The 17294-nt window shown below is 39.1% G+C and overlaps 1 protein-coding gene across 5 annotated transcripts in view; it reads left to right on the forward strand.

The window, feature by feature from the left end:
- Window positions 1–17294, forward strand: part of LOC149321341 (contactin-4-like) — a 700468-nt gene that overhangs the window by 55738 nt on the left and 627436 nt on the right. For all 5 annotated transcript variants that reach the window (XM_089519801.1, XM_089519827.1, XM_089519837.1 and 2 more), the window contains exon 2: window positions 15900–15940. The gene's annotated coding sequence lies outside the window, so the exon portion shown is untranslated. The remainder of the gene's footprint in view (window positions 1–15899; window positions 15941–17294) is intronic.

Genomic DNA, 17294 nt, shown 5'->3' on the forward strand with positions numbered 1-17294 from the left:
GAAGAAAAATGGAGATTAAAGTGAGTTGTTAATGATTCTATTTGCAAGCACATTCAGATTTTCTTGTAGTTGTCAGTATGCTGGTTATTTGATTTGTTTCTATAACTTTCTTGTAAAGTCCAGTCTTTAAAAGGAATATTTTAAACAGACTTCTTAAATTTTGTAAACAAAATGTCCTTTACTGTGGCAATCTGTTGTAATGCATGTTCTGAAAAAATACTAAAAGCTTGAGTGGTTTTTTTTCATGGGAATTCAGAGCCCTGACTTGAATTGTCCCTTTGTGCCAAGATGAGCAATACATTGGACAATAGCTTATCAGCCCCAGTCATTTCTGGCTGATGATATACACACAAAGAAAAAAAAACAGACAAATGTGCACACTTAGGATGTGAAGGCATAGGAAATAATGGAGTTCAGAAACAAATTCCTCAGGGATGGATATCTCAGAACTGTTACAAACATGGTTTTCTACCTTTCCTCCAAATGTTGTCCAACTATACAATCACTTGGAGACAGCCTGGTATATTACTCTTTTCTGTTCCCCTTTTCTCCACAGTTTCACAAATGTGGCAACTTGTGGGATGGGGAGGATAGGAACTCTGGCTAAGTGTGTGATTATCAGTCTCCTTTAAATTTATATATCCACTGCTTTGAATTTCACTGGGATTTTATGCAAATCTCCATAGCACTGTTCAGACTAAATGAAAGAAAGTAGCTGATAACATGAGCTTTTGTAGACTCCAGTCTATTTCATCAGATGTATGGAGTGGGGGATCTGGGGACAGATCTATATAAACAGTCTGTGTGAGAGATTAGCAATAGAAATGCAAAACTTATGGGTAAGGAGATGAGGTAGAATAGAATAGAAGTTCAGTTTTAATGATGGTCATTCTGAAACAAAGGCAGGATGTTGCCTAAAGCCAAGATTAGATAACCATATGAGTGGTACATTTTATTTGGAATGTAGTTTGGGAACAAGAAAGGAGATGTGATGGATTAGCCAAGAGCTTTCATGAGGCAGAGGGGTTAGCTAGCTATAATGTGAGTTATAATGTGTGTAATGTGCAAGGAAACCAAATTTTCTGTTCAATCCACTGTCAGTGGATGGTAGTTTGTGGATATATTCCAATTCTGCTGTTTCGCTTTCCAATCTCATTTGTGTTGTTGTTGTTGTTGTTGAAACATTGTTCTGAGCTCTGAGGTGGAATGCCCAGGAAGATTGAAGTGTTCAGCAACTGGCTTTTGTGTATTCCCATTCCTAATGCCTGATTTATGTCCATTTATCCTCTTGCATAGAGACTGGCCTATTTGCCCCATTTAGAGCACTGAACAGCATTGCTGGCAGAGGATGGCACAAAGCACATTAGAGGATGAGCAAGTGAAAGTCCCTCTAATATTGTGGGTTGTGTCATTAGGTCCTGCCATGGCTCAATGCTATGTAATCCTGGGATTTGTGGGTTTTTGTGGAGAGCCCTGGTGGCGCAATGGCTAAATGCCAGTCCTGCAGCCAGAAGGCTGTGAGTTCGATGCCAGGGCTCCAAGGTTGACCCAGCCTTCCATCGTTTTGTTGGTCTGTAAAATGAATAACCAGCTTGTTGGGGACAATTAGCTTACAGATTGTAAACCACTTAGGGCTGAGTTCACTGATAAATGGTATAGAAATATAAATGTTATTGCTATTACTGTTTTTGCACCAGAACTCTTTCACAGAGAAGGCTAAATATGTCACAAATGTACAGAACCCAGAATTACATGGCATTGAGCCATGGCAGTTAAAGTGGTGTCCAAGTGGACATGGAAGGGCAGCTATGAAAGAACTAGTTAAGATCTTCAAGCGTACAAATATGTCATTAAATACCAAAGTCAGAAAAAAGGGCATCCTTTCTTCTTGCACTCATATCAGAAGAGAAATCTGTGCAGCTCTGTGATTTTTTATAATGCAGATTTAACCTTTTGGCCTCTTCTACAACTTTTGATAGCAATCATAGGGTTTAACTCTATTGAGGTTGTGTCAGATGAAGCACCAAAACTTGTGTTCTCTTACAATTTCATTGCATCTCATTCTCTATGCATTTGCAAATAACTCAGAGTTTTAATTTCTCTCCTACTTAAAGCATAGTTTTATCCCCAGGTTCCATCCTCAGTGTAATGAAATGCCTGCTCTAGTTCATTCTCATTATCAGGAAAGAAAATGGTAGGACTGAAGAATGGAATAAGTGAAGGCTATACCCAGAAGCAGTTTCATGTAATCTAAAAAGCTAAAAGACATGGATAGAGTAATAAAAAGTATGTTCAACATAGCCACTAATAAAAGAAGAACCAAGCATCATTACAAGGTCAATGTAACTAAATTGGTATCTTCACTGTATTATAAGAAGGTAATGAGAAACACCTTCACTCTCAAATAGAAGTCAATAGAAAATCAACAAGCAGCTACTGCAGACATTCTTTATCTAGCAAGAATCAGAGTCAACATGTAAGCATTCTGGAATAGCACACAAAAAGCCTTTTAAAAGAGGACAAACAACTTCCAGCAAATAGCAGAAGCGGCCATCCCCATTATTTTATCTCTCTGCAGCATGTTGGTGAAATAATGAAAGAAATACAGGTCAAACCAGCATTTTTTTCAGGCATAAAATTGCACACAATTTAGGTTTATAGCAGCAGATGGCCACAGAAGTGAAGCTAAATTGAGTGCTGCATGAAGCAGGGAGCAGAAAGGGAATCTGAAATGCAAGTTAAAGATAAGGTAGCAGACATTTCTCTACCTAGATGTAATCTCAGCAAAGCACCCTATTATCAAAAGCATTAGGAACATTTTGAGATAACTGATAATGAATGAAGTTATGCTAGAGATAATTGTTGAAGAAATAATGATCTAAAAGTATGATCATCCTACTCAGAAAGGTGAGTTTCAGACAATGATATAGGGCCCAGGCCAGTATTTTTCATGTATAATACATCATTATTGTGAAATAGATAAGTGATTAACTATGCATTGCTCTTAACATCTAACATAGCACTCCAAGTGTAATCACACTAATTTGCAATTCTAAATCTCTTGTTATCAATTAATTTACACTGCACAAGTAACCATCTGATTATCTTCTTACATAGCAGTATTTACACAGTAATTAAATTGTAACTAATTAGCATGTAATTGCACATACTTATTTGTACCTTGTAAAGTGAATGATGTATTTAAACATAGTTGAAATACTTGTAATTAAGAAAACATGAATACTTCTATGTCAGATAATTATGTATATGACTGAAAATTATCCCCCATGATTTGTCTAGGGTGCACTGATTTTTTGTGTCATCCTTATGAATGTAACTTTGAAATAGCTTTTCCTTTTTTACTTAAAAAAATATGTTTCTTAAGCTATCCAAAGTGAGGAACTCCCTAAGGAAATCAGAAATATTTAATCTCTATACATTATAATTCTGTCCCATATTAAAATATTGCTTTTCTGCAGAAGGAACACTTGTAATAAGAAAGATTCATTACAAGTCCAGTTGTAATAAGAAATTCATATAGAACTTTTAAAATAGTAAATAACCTGGCATGGACAGATGCACTGCATAGTAATTAATACCTTAAGGCACATGTGCCAGGAATATTTTCAAGGTTAACTATAGTTCAGTGTTTTGTCCAGTAACTTAACAATTATTATTATTATTATTGTTTCTCTAACATGCTTTTTCTTTCCCCTGCATTAATATGCATAATTCTCTAAACATACTCAATATTCAAATATAAACTAAAATACATTACCTTACGTCAGTAGTTTACAGTATGCTTCTAGCCATGTCTATTCAAAAGTAAGATTGATTGATTGATTGTATTTATATCCCACCTTTCCCCCCAAATGGGATTCAAGTTCTGTTGAATTCAGTGGGACTTACTGTATATACTCATGTATAAGTATAGAAATTTTGGCCAAAAAACTGATCCAACTGGGTTGACTTATCCACGGGTCAGTGTGACTACTGTACTTTAACTCTTTTTTAAAAAAAACAAAGGAACCATCCCCTTATGAAAGGCAAGAGCAACACTGGTTCCTCTCTCTATTCTCTCATCCATCCAATCTTTAGTATGAGCAGATATGCCTACCAGAATTGTCTAAGTTCTTTTGCATTGTTTTCCTTCATCCTTTAGATGTTTTGTTACATGTCCCTAACTTTTACCCTCAGCTTATCCATAAGTCATATCAAAATCCATAATTTTGAGCCCAAAACCTGCCCTCAACTTATACATGAGGAAGAAGTATGATCTGCCTTCAAGTTATTTCTGACTTAGGGCATCCATAAAGTGATTCGGTCACAGGGTTTTCATGTCAAAATTTATTCAGAGGAGATTTGCCATTGCCAAGAGAGTGTGAATTGCCCAAGGCCAGTCACTGGGTTTCTGTGGCTGAGTGGTGATTTGAACCATGGGCCTGATCTAGACAGGCCAAAATAAAGCTGCTTCGAGTCACTTTGGAGGTATGCTGTTTAAATGATACATGCATCCTAAGAGTCCAGAAGGCACACCAAAGCCACACTCCAGTCCTAAGGACTGGAGTGCAGCTTTGGTGCAGCTTCCAGACTCTTAGGACGCATGCATCATTAAAACACCATAACTCCAAAGTGACCTGAAGCAGCTTTATTTTGGCCTGTCTGTTTAGGGCCATGGTTTCCTAGTCATAGAAGACTTTTTTTACCAGCGCTTATTGTGGGGTAAGCTCTGGTAAATTGTTGCTGAAACATTGTGGAAGCATGTGTGTGTAAAAGCCTGTTTTGCCTCCTCAATGTCAAAGAATCGTCAGCTCCCCTCTTGCATCACTGAATCGTTCAGAGAGAGGGAATTTCCTCTGAATGGAAACTTTGCACTCAGAGGAAATTCCCTCTCCCTGAACGATTCAATGATGCTAGAGGGGAGCCGACAATTTCCTGACGCTGAGGAAGTGCATCAGGCTTTCACACGCACAAGCTTTCAGCAACGATTTACCAGTGCTTAAGCACTGATATGAAAATGTTGCTAGTCCAACACTCCAACTAGTACCTCACATTGACTCATTAAACAGAAATACAGTGGGCAGTTCTAGTCCTTATAATAAAAGTGCCAGAACACAAATAGGACCAACATTGAGTTGAACCCAGGTTTGACTGAACCAGGGAAGCATCAGAAGGTGCAGAGATACTTTGAAAAGCAAGACTCCACAACTATACATATATCCCCAGATAAGGCATGGGACTGCCACAGCTATTTCCCAAGAATTGTCTAAAATCAGCACCCAAGTATTGAGGAGTAATTACTAGATTTGCATGCATTTCCTAGTGGATAATAGCCTTGAAGAAGATGTGAAAACATAGCTATGACCATTTGGTATACTAGGTAACCTAACACTAGAGAAGTAGTAACCACAAATATTGGCAGTCAGATTTTATTTATTTTAATATTTATGTTATACCAAACATGGCTTTATAGAACCCTCAGGTGGCAAATGATATAAAATAAGAAGCAAAACCAGAGCCCATCCAGGGTGACAAGAAAAATCCTGTGAGCCAAAGAAGGTGTCTTAGTACTTGGGATTATATGTCTTCTGTGGTTTAGTCCAGTAATATATTACAATAACCTACGGGTAAAACACACTCACACCCACCGCTGATTTGCTTGCAGTTTGTTTTTTTTTAAAAGAGTAGCTACAGCAAAAACCTCAGTAAACCTCAACAAAGCAGGAATTATTTTAATATACTGTTTTGTCAACCTACTGAAAAATTGTCTTCATGTAGTCACACATCTGTTATTTAGTTTTAACAGACAGAAATTTTTAAAAATATCATTAAAAAAGGAAGCAAAAATGTAATTTTTTTCATTCAGAAAAAGGAACAAATAAACTTATGAAAGATAGATTGGCAGAATAGTGTCCATGACTTTTAGCACTAAAAGACCCCATTCTAATTAGCATCCTAAATTGGTGTTAAAAAGTATATTTTTATGACAGTTTATCTCTCAGTTTACATCCTTCATTTTCATGACAAAAATAGTTATTGATTGCTAGAAATCTCCTCTAAGCAGAATGGTACACATCACATTCAGAAACTAACTTCATTGAGATTTTACTTTAAAAGACAAAGGGTTGGGGGAGAACTATCTAAGATTGGCATACAATATTAATTATAGTGGGGTTTGAGATTGATTTCATTTTGTGCAAATAAGAAAAGAATAACTTAAGCAGCAATTCAAACACAGTATGAGCATCATTTGGAAGCAAGACAAATTGCACTGCATTTTATTTTAAGCTGAAAGGTAATGAATAGGCCAGAGTGTCTTAGGGCAAGCTATATGCTGACAAATAAACTCCACTTTTGTTTCTATAAGAAAACTATTTGATGACTAATTCATGAAATAACGAGACTAGACACAGAACTTGGGATAAAATATGGGTAACGTTATTTAAACAGTTTCCTATTTAAACTTGTTTCTTGAAAAATACAACAAAAGTGGGGAGCAACCTAATATGGGACCAGTTGAGGCAGGTGTTCTCTCTTAGACCTCCTCCACAGCTTCCCTTAGACAAAACACCTGAGCTCTGAGGAGAATAAAAGAACTGGGTTTCTCCCTGGCCAGCCAACTGCTGGAAGACCTACCTAAGGATCCAACCTCCAAGCTACACAAATTCTATGGAGAGCAAAATCCCTTGGCCAGCCCCAAAGATAGCCTCCTGCCTCACTCCTCTAGCTCCATGCCCAGTGGGGCATTTCCAGAAGCATATCCTTCACCAAAAGGCTGCTATAGGCGATCAACAAACTCCTCCTTTCTGCCCTCACTACCTGCCAAGTGATTGCCCATTTGAGACACCACCCTAGGCAAATTTCCAAATCCCCAAAGCACAGTGTAAGGTAGGCAAAAAACCCATGGAAAAAGGGAGAAAATTCTTACCCATCCCTGAAGCTACCAGCAAATGTACACTATGTTAGAGGCGGGAAGGTGGGTCAAAAATTCCAAAAGGCTGGAAGGTGAGGGGCGGTAGAGCCTTATATAACCTCAGCTCCTCCCCTCATTCTTCAAGTCTTGGTGGGAAATGCGCAGGCAACCATTAATGTGGCCTCCCTCATAAGAGGGCATCAAACTCTTAGTCCTTTCAACATGCAAGCAGTGTGGTTAGATAAGTATTCCAGCATATTTTCATATATGCATCTCTTTGGAGTGTACAAGTGATTCTCTAGTGCACATGAAAAAAATATGCTAAATAGAGGGGAAAAACACTAAGTGAGTGATAATCTGTGATTTACAAAGAAGCCTGTAATAAGGGGTCCCCAACTGTGCCCTTTAAGAGATTTTGGACTTCAGCTCCCAGAAGCCTCAGCCATGTTGGCTAATAGTCTGGGATTTTGGGAGCTGAAATCCAAAATCCCTTAAAAAACACCGTTTTGGGACCACTGCTGTAAATCTTCTCTTTTGTTTTCTTTCTACAATTGCTGAAAATAGTCCTGGGTATCTAAAGATGACTGGCAGTAACAAGGTTGGGATGTCAATGGATGCATTTAGTTTGCTAAATTAATGTAATATTTTGATTTTTAATATGTATTTTTAAAAAAATTATGAACAAATTAAGGGAAATGTGTGTGTTGCTATACAGTATTTTCAGCTAATCTGATTTCCTTGTGCTTTTCTTATTGCTCAAAAATCATGGCTTTAAGCAGTTTTGAACTTCATTGGCAAAGACCCAAGTGGTTTGCTATTCAGATAGATAATAATATTCATTGCAGAAGACTGTTGATCCTATGGGACAATGATCAGATGCTTGATTTTGTGTATATATGCATGTGTATTGTAAGCAGTACAATGGAAACACTTTTGGATTAGCATTATGGCACCTCAGATAAATATATTTGATGTATAACACTTGCACTTTTGATAGTTCGTAACCCTGTGTCAGATTATAGTTTTGGTAGGTTCATGATTGCATTAGATAGTGCATGACAATGCTAGAAGGCATCCTACCCTGTTGTCACAATACAGCATGGTTGTACAACTGACCAACAGCATCTAGTTCAAGAAATTTCTCGTTAAAATCACCATCTTAAACATGCTGAAGATTAATGTCTGAGCACTATGAATTCATACTGTTGTGTAAAATCACCCCCAAACTATTTCTCTTTAATCCTTGAAAGTTACCTTCTCTGAACTCCCCATTAGAGGATCTTCACTTATCGGACATGTTGGACTGATTTAAACCATAGGAAGGCAATATGCCTGAAGTATGTAGATAGAACAGACTTTAAATTTCAGGCTTTCAAAACATCTCTTTTTCTCCTGTTTTACTTGTCATCACCAATCTATTCTGCTGATGACAATGAATTAATTCATGAATAGAGCTTGTGATCCAAATATTATATGACAAAAAGCTGCAATGTACTTGCTAATTTATCAAGTACAGCTTGACTGAAACATGGTATCCCTTTTGGGGAAAATAATTATTTCTCTGCACATGAAATTCAGCTTTCTTCTTACTTCCCATGGGTGCTAAGGAGGAGCTGGGGCTTTCAAGATCTCTGTGATAACTTGTGGGGAGCAGAAACAGAGATGGAATGAAACCAAAACTTGGGGCAATTATTTTTTCCAGTTACAGCTCTGCTAATCCTTTGGCCAGCATGACTACCAGGAGATGTAATACCATATATACTCAACTATAAGTTGACCTCGTGTGTAAGTTGAGGGCAGTTTTTTTGGGGGGGCTAAATCATGGATTTTGATATGACCCGTGGATAGGTCAAGGTTAAAATGTAGGGGCATATAACAAAAGGTTCTAAAGGATGAAGCAAAGGAAAACTGTGCCAAAGAAATTACAGTGTTCCAGCAGGCATAACTGTTTATACTCACACTAAAGGCTGTATGGATGAAAGAACAGAAGGGAATCATTTCCATGACAGATTACACGCTTGCCTTTCAACAGGGGATGGTTAATTTGAATCTTATAAAAAAAAGTACAGTACTTACCTTGACCTTTGGATAAGTTGTTTTAAATTTTTGGGGTTAATTTTTTGAATTAAATTCTAGTCTTATACATGAGTACAGTAGGCACTCGGTATCTGCAGGGATCCTTCTGGACCTCCTCCCCCCAATGGATACCAAAATCTGTGGATGCTCAAATCTGCATTGTCCCCAGTGGCAGCACAGACATGCAGTCATGCCACCATTGGGGACAATGGGACCCTCCCCCCCTCCCTCCTGGCTCTCACTGCCATCAGGTAGGCTGCCGGCTGACTACTTCCTCCACCAATGCTACTGTCGCTTCCTCCTCCCACATCTTCCTCCTCCTCCTTCATCCTCATCCTCTTGCTGCCTCCTCTTCCTCCTTCTCCTGCCTCCTCCACCACCACCTCTTCCTCCTCCACTCGCTTCTTCCTCCTCCTGTTTCCTCCACCGCTGCCACTTCTTCCTCCTCTTCTTCTCGCCTCTTCCTCTTCCTCCCACCTCCTCCTCTGCTGCCTCTTCTTCTTCCTCCTCCGCCTCCTCTTCCTCATCTACTGCCACTGCTTCACTGTGGGCCTACCATTTGCAGATGCTTGAATCTGTGGATGGCAAATCCACAGATACGGAAGGCAGACTGTGCATATAGTAAATAAAGTTTTTCAATGAAAACTGTCCATGTAGCACACAATCATTTACTTCTTCTCATTCATTGTTTTATAGTTTATATGAGATGGTGGCCCTGAAAATATAACATGGTCTATTTGGCTTTTCATGAGCGAGATATGTTACTTCTATGGTTGCGTAACATTATTTGTATGAAATAAGTTTCCTGTTTCCCAAGTAAAGTTAAACAGATGTTCACACATGCTCAATTAATGCATGAATGATGGAAGTAGCAACATGACAGCTGTCACCTGATCTGCATTAGAATATGTGTAAAGACCCTTCTGCTCTATGCATAATAAGAAAACACACGCACAGATGAATGTATGTGTCTTCTACCGAATACACATGTTTTGAACCAAAGCTGAAGGCTGCATACCCCATAATCTGTCACTTGAGTTTATTTAACAGTTGAAGGATATAGTAATAGGCTAGGTTCAGGTCAACATGTATTAAAAATTCAACGATGAGGGCTGATTTGAGACCTAAGCCTCATTATAGTTATAGCAGTTTAACTCATGACTTTGGGACTTTCAAAACAGAGGCTGGAGGGCTATCCATCAGGAGTGCTGTAATTGTGTCTTCCTCCACAGCAGGGGGTTGGACTGGATGACCCTTGTGGTCCCTTCCAATTCTATGTTTCTATTATTCTATGTGCTTCTGGAAGAAGTGGAAGGAGGAGGGATGCAGTGGCTTAGTGGTTAAGACGCCAGTTCTGTCGATTGGAAGATTATAAGGTTCGCAGTTCGAGGCCTGAATACTGCATGCTGGGGTGAGCTCTAGTCACTAGTCCCAGCTTCTGCCAACCTAGCAGTTCGAAAGCATGCAAATACAAGTAGATAAATAGGTACCACTTCAGTGGGAAGCTGACAGTGTTCAGTATAGTCATGCTGACCACATGATCACCAGAGCAGTCCTCAGACAGTGCTCGTTCTTCATCTTAGAAACGGAGATGAGCACTGCCCCCTACAGTCGGTTACGAATAGTTATACTTTGGGTAGAATCATTAAAGTCAGTGGGACTTAATAACTAAGAGTTAGCCAAGGCAATTTATGAAATATGATTTTTTACATTACAGCATGTCTCATTGGTGTGGAGCACTTTTTTCACATATAATCTAAAGAGTTTATTACACAATACATTATAAATAGCAGCAATCTGAAGCCATCTTCAAAATTAATTATTGATAAAATGCCTTTGCAAGCTTTCTTCACTGGGGGAAGATCAGGTATTCTCACCACCAACTCACAATTGCCATTACCCCCCACCCTCCATGTATCACCAGAGAAAAACATATATTTTGGGGTACAATTAATCATTGAATTGTGAGAATTAAAGTGTTTTTCCTCCATGAAATGTTTCGTACAAAATGTTTGTGCTGCTACTTCATATAAAGTGTGTGGTCACATAAAAATAATGTGAGAATCAAATTCTGCTGAAGGAGAGAATGTATTATATTTGAATCCAACCTCATACTGCCACTCTGAGCCTATTCCATGTCAGTTACAGCTATAGAATTTTCTGAGTAGCCTGTGTGAATGAAGAAAGCATTTGAGTTGACTGGTAGGTGTCACATACTTATTTTAAAGTGTAATGCTTTATGTTTCTGAATATTGGGTGGCGACATAGTTTAACCTTTTAAGTGGGTATTTATTGCTTGGTGTAACTTGTAAAAATATAAGATGTTGTCATTTTTCTAAGGGTGAACAAAAACATGCGTGGTACATGAGAGGTGGAGAACCTTTGCATTGCAAAGGTTTTAGACTTTAGCTTTCAACAGTTTGTCTTATCATGTTCCAATCTGGGGGGTTGTAGTACTGGGGTTAAGGACTGTACTCTCTTCCACACCATGCATAATTTTATACATCTCTATCATCTCAGAGCCAGTGTGATGTAGTGATTCGAGCATTGGACTCTGGAGATCTGGTCTGCTTCTCTACCCTGACATGGAAATACACTGAGTGACGATGGGCAGATCACACACTCCCATCCAAAGAAAACCCAGTGATAGAATTCACCTTAGAGTTGCCATAAGTTGGAAATTACTTGAACGAACACAACAATAACAACAATATCATTGTCCTAATGAGATCAAACCCTCCCCCTCACAAACCCTTTTCTAAATTTTGGTAAAGGACAAACATAACATTTACTCACAGGAGTGTTGGTTCAGTGTCTTGATTATTTTGATTGACTTTTTCCAGACCTCTTTCAGCTCTACCCTATCCTTTTGGAAATGTTGTTATGCCTAGTAGAAAGTATTCCAAATGTTGCATCACATATTTTATAGAGACAGTATGATATAACAATCAATTCCTTCCCTAATGATCTATAACATGGCATATCCCCACCTCAATCCATGGGGAGAGATGGGTAAGAAATAACAACAGCAACAACAACAATTTTATGTGCTTGTTTATACAGCGATCACAGACCGGATCAGTGTAGTTGTTTTTAAAGTTATCTATCACAATCTCAAGATTCCTTTCCTGGTAATTCTTCACCAGCTAAAACCCCATCAGTACCGTATATATGTGAAGTTGAGATCTATTTATTTTTTTGTTCCAGTATTCATCATTTTACATTTTGTATTCTGCTTGACTCCAACTGATTCTATCATACTTGTACTTTAAAGCAAATGAGAACAGATAATGCTTCAGCCATGCATGTTCAGATGAATTGTCTGCAACAACATGGAAGCTACTTGAGTTTATATCAGAGTGCACGTAGCTATTGTACAAAAGCTCATACATTTGCCTTTTTGATCTCTAGCTGCATACAGGTTTATGTAGAACCCCATCTGAGTCTCTATCTCTTGAAGCCTGAACGTTATTCTCATTCTGGGATGCTTTGGAAGAATTGTGTTTCTCAGTTCCACATGCTTCACATCAAGCCTTTACGCTTGAACTGGAAGAAAACTCTTCCCTCCAGCCAAATGAAAGCTAGTACTGTGCAACAAATAAAAGCTGTGGCATTAAACCTGCAGAGCTGTGGCTGCTGCTTTCTCTCACAGTTTCTGAATCTGCTTTACCAATATTGGCTAGGCTATGTCACAATCAGTCTCCAGGACAGCATGTAATTATATGTGCACACTATATGCTTGTTAAGTGGAGCTATAACCCTTTCAATCTGATATAGTAACACATAATTGTCCAGCCAAAATTACACACAGAAAAATTGTTAAATAAGCTAGGAGGTGAATGAGTGTACCCATGAATCTAGTGGGAGTTTTAATTCTAGGTTCACTTAAAGAAAATATAGTACCATATTGGGGGGAGAAAAGAGTAGCTTTCCAGCATATATTACAATATATTAATAGATTTTTATCCCATCTTTAGTATCTAACATCACATAATTGCTTACCAAAATATTAAGATAGCAATATAATAATATAAAACAACGTTAAGAATTTCTTTAAAAACAACAATGAAATCAACCCTCACATTGCTCTATCTTGTTTCTTGTTATCTATGGAGAGAAGATGTTCTGAATTAGCATCTGGAGAAATGGGCTGAATGAGTGCTAATAAACTGAGGCATAATACAGATAAGAAAGTAGTGCACATAAATGGGAGACAGATGGACTTGGGAAGGGGAATGCAACTGGTTTCAGCTAGGGCTAGAGTCTGGCCCACATTTTGAGGCTGTTTTGGGATTTGGCTTAATACAGGGGTTCCCGACCTGGGGGTCGCTTGACCCTTTCTTGCGGGTCGCCAGGTTGAGATTCCGCCCTGCCTCCCCCTCCTCCCCTTTTCCCCGTGGGTGCTGGCGCTAGTGCCAGCAACCGCAAGGAGAAGGGGCCAGGGCCTTCTCCTCCTCTTCCCTTCAACTCGCGGGTGCCACCGAAGGCACCCGCGAGGAGAAGGAGACAGAGCCGGGGCCTCTTCCTCCTCTTCCCTTCTCCTCACGGGTGCCACTGAAGGCACCCGCGAGGAGAAGGGGACAGGGTCGGGGCCGCCTCCTCCTCTTCCCTTCTCACGGGTGCCACCAAAGGCACCCGCGAGGAGGAGGGGACAGGGCTGGGGCCACCACCTCCTCCTTTTCCCTTCTCCTTACGGGTGCCACTGAAGGCACCCACAAGGAGAAGGGGACAGGGCCGGGGCCGCCTCCTCCTCTTCCCTTCTCCTTGCGGGTGCCAGGCACCCGCGGTTAAATGGGACAAGGATGGGACTGCAAGCCTTTGTGGCCAGAAGTCCCTCCCCTTCTCTGCCGGTAGCCTCCCTGATTGGTTGGGAGGCCAGGAAGGGGCGGAACTTCTGGCTGCAAAGGCCGCTGGGGCTTGTAGGCAGTTGAAAGTCCCACCCCTTCATGGCCTCCCTACCAATCAGGGAGGCTGCGGGCAGGACTTTCGCCCGCAATGGAGGTCGTGGCCTAACAAAGGTTGGGAACTGCTGGCTTAATGTCTGGATACTCAGGCAGCGGTACCAAAGTGCCTTTATCCATGCTAAGCTGTTATGCCAATTGCATCTGTCCCCGTCCAGGTGACAAGCACCTTAATGAAATCTAGACTGGCTCACACTAGTGTGCTTTGTGTGGTGCTCTGTTAGAAGAGTTCTTCCGAAATTGGCGGTAGTCCAAATTGCAGCAGCAAGCATGCTAGGGTGAGTGTATGTGCACTCATCTACAAGGATCATAGCAGGGAGTTGGACTGGATGGCCCTTGTGGTCTTTTCCAACTCTATGATTCTATCACACCTGTCTTGAAATAGTTTTTCAGCATGCCAGTTTGTTATGGAACACACTAAGTGTTGGTGATGACCTAAATGGCTTAGCTTTGGGTTATCTTATACATTTGTTGTTACAAGCCTTCCTCCATTTTAATATATGATGGAGGTACTATCATTTAATCTTTTCTCAGATTTTTTATGGATATCCGATGAGGTAGAAATGCCTTTCCTGGTGCTTAGTTGCTGGTAAATTAAAATATGCTGGTTTCTTTGGTGTTACCCCTTTTGCCCAGCCTGTCACAGAAATATAGCCTTGGGGACATTTTTCTAATTGAATTTAGCCCTTGGGCTGAATGGAGTTTTCCATCTGTCTTTATAATGTATTCAGGTTTGCTTGTAGTATTTGAAAGTATTGTGTGTCTGATAGTTTTGTGTGTGTGTGTGCTTGTGTGTGTTAGAAACAGAGCCAAAACACTTGTGATAATGGCCATCATATTCTATTGCTGCTGGCCACCACTAAACCACTTGGTCCAATATTGAGCAGCTTTATGGAATTAAAATGTTACTTGGCATTTTGTTGCTGAATACTTGTGATAGTTGACAAAATGACAAAAATCTGAGACTGCTAAAACTGGACTTCTGGCAATAGAAAGAAAATTGATTAATTGTTCTCCTTTTTTGAAAAAATAAATCTTGTGTGATTTCTTTTTGTAACCATCCAGTTTTTATATTTAGTACCTCTTAAGTGGAGATAGTAAATCAATTATATTCCATTTCTCGTAAAATGCAGTTACAGAAGAGCCTAGAAACTCAACTAACTGAAAAGCTCTTTTGACAGTTACTTGGGCTTTTAAACCCCGATTTTGGACCCAACCTTTATGGCTCCAGCCATTTTGAGGAACACAATGCTGAGCTTCTGTGTGAAGCTGAAAACTGTAATTCCAGTTTTGAGATTGATAAATCTGGCACACTGAGAGTATCTGGGCAAATGAGAAATGGAAGACTTTCCAAGGGGGTTTGGCAGGCTTAAAAGAACTTGTTCTGCCCAAAGTCAGTTTTAGGCAGCTGAATTTTGAGTCCAGGCAGCTGAGTGAAGCAGTTCATATAGCTGTAGGTGAAATAACTGAACTTGAAGCACTGAGAACTGTACACATAGTAGGTCTGAGAATACTACATATATGCCGAGAGCTGTTTGAGAGAAGGAATAATTCAAGTGGAAGGAAGGAAGCATTGATTCATATGCTGGAATAATCCAGGGGACTTCTTGATGTAACTTTGCTGTTTTTAACTGAGAATTTTGCATTGCTAAATTAGCATTGTTCGTAAACCCTTTTCAAAATCCCTTTTGTATACAGAAGGAATATTCAGAACAAAGTTAATCATGTAGGAATCAGGTAATGTTTCCAAGCAACAGTTTGTTCTCACATAATATCATAGTTTATATTGATTCACAATAGCAACCCCAGCCAATTTTCAGTGAAATGCATCAGTCTTTTATAGTCCCCATTTTAAAAATTGAATCTCTCTACTACAGTTGGGTAACCCTGACTTATGAAATAACTGTTTATTGAATGAAATCAGTAACCCTGCATATTTATTTTTCCAGGTAATGGTGAACTGAAAGTGGACTCTGTATCATGCCTTGAAGTAAGTATGAAGTATTTCAGTGTTTTTGATGGTCTCATAACAATTTACCAATTGATATATTGTCCTGAGCTTCTATTGACCTTTGGAAATCTTGTGATGTTGAGCAGCTATGTTCAAATATTTGCTCATTGTAATTTGAAGCAGCATTAGGGAAAGGAGGGCTGGTCATATGATAGAGATGAAAAGAATATTCAAATACCTGAGGGAATAAATGAGGAAGGGGCTTTTTAAATGTCCAGAAATCCTGACAAGAGATTCCTCCAGAACCCCATTCTGTGCACCCCATCATCTTTTACTAAACCAAAGGACTACTCCTGCTTCCCCAACTCTGACTCATTTGTTTCCTTTTCCTGTCAAGTTGGGAGTGGGGCAGCCAAGTGAGAAGGAACAAAGTCATGCACTGTGTCCAAACAGTAAAGATATAATGTTTAAAATATGTTGTAATTGTTTTAACTATTTTTAATCATGTTTTAATACTACTGTTGCTTAATTCTTATTTAACTTTTGTAAGTGAATATTCCATGTTGATCTTTTTAAATTATTGTAAATTGCATTGAATTTCATCTTGGGATATAAATTCAAAGAAATAAAATAAATTGTGAACAAGTTGACAGACTGCAGATGGCAAGGATATAGCCTTTTTAGTCCTTGGTTGGCTCTTCCCTCCCACGTTGCATTGAACGTGTGTGTGTGTGTGTGTGTGTGTGTGTGTGAGATTCCTATTGTTTTGAAAGGGGTTATATTACTTCAGTATTCTGTATAGCCCATAATCTGATCTAGGTCCTAAATGACCTTTTGGTTATATATACAATAAATAACAATTGTGTAAAAATAAATTTCATATTTTCTAATGTAACTCAATGGAAATTCATGGAAAGCTATTTTGACCATTACATTGTAGTTAGAGGGCTGTATCATTATAACTTTCCAAATCTTCATTCACTGGCACAGCCTGTATGCTCCCTATAAAATACCACTGAGTACATGAAGTTTTAGTTAGTTAGATACAAATATGAATTAATTTACACAGCCAGAAGGCAACCTGAAGGAATTTACAGTTATTTTTCTTTGGCACATAAAGAACTCAACCATGCAGCACAGGAGTTAAAAAGTGAATAAGAAAAATGACTAGCAGTGAGGTCATTTCAACTAATCAGATACCTAAAGAAAGGGAAATGGCTTCATGTATCACTTAAGAGATAACATATTCAGCACTAGAGAAACGTCTCTGGGACAGGCAATCTCTCATGGAGCTATCATACAAAACCTATTCTTTTTTCACCACCCTCTAAATCTTGATTGAGATACAGAAGGAAGAGTCTTAGATGTTGATCTCAAAGTTTATATTGGAAAA

This window comes from Sceloporus occidentalis, unplaced genomic scaffold (genome assembly GCF_023333645.1).
Source record: "Sceloporus occidentalis isolate IW3139 unplaced genomic scaffold, rSceOcc1.0.p SCAF_1, whole genome shotgun sequence".
Taxonomy (NCBI): Eukaryota; Metazoa; Chordata; class Lepidosauria; order Squamata; family Phrynosomatidae; genus Sceloporus; species Sceloporus occidentalis.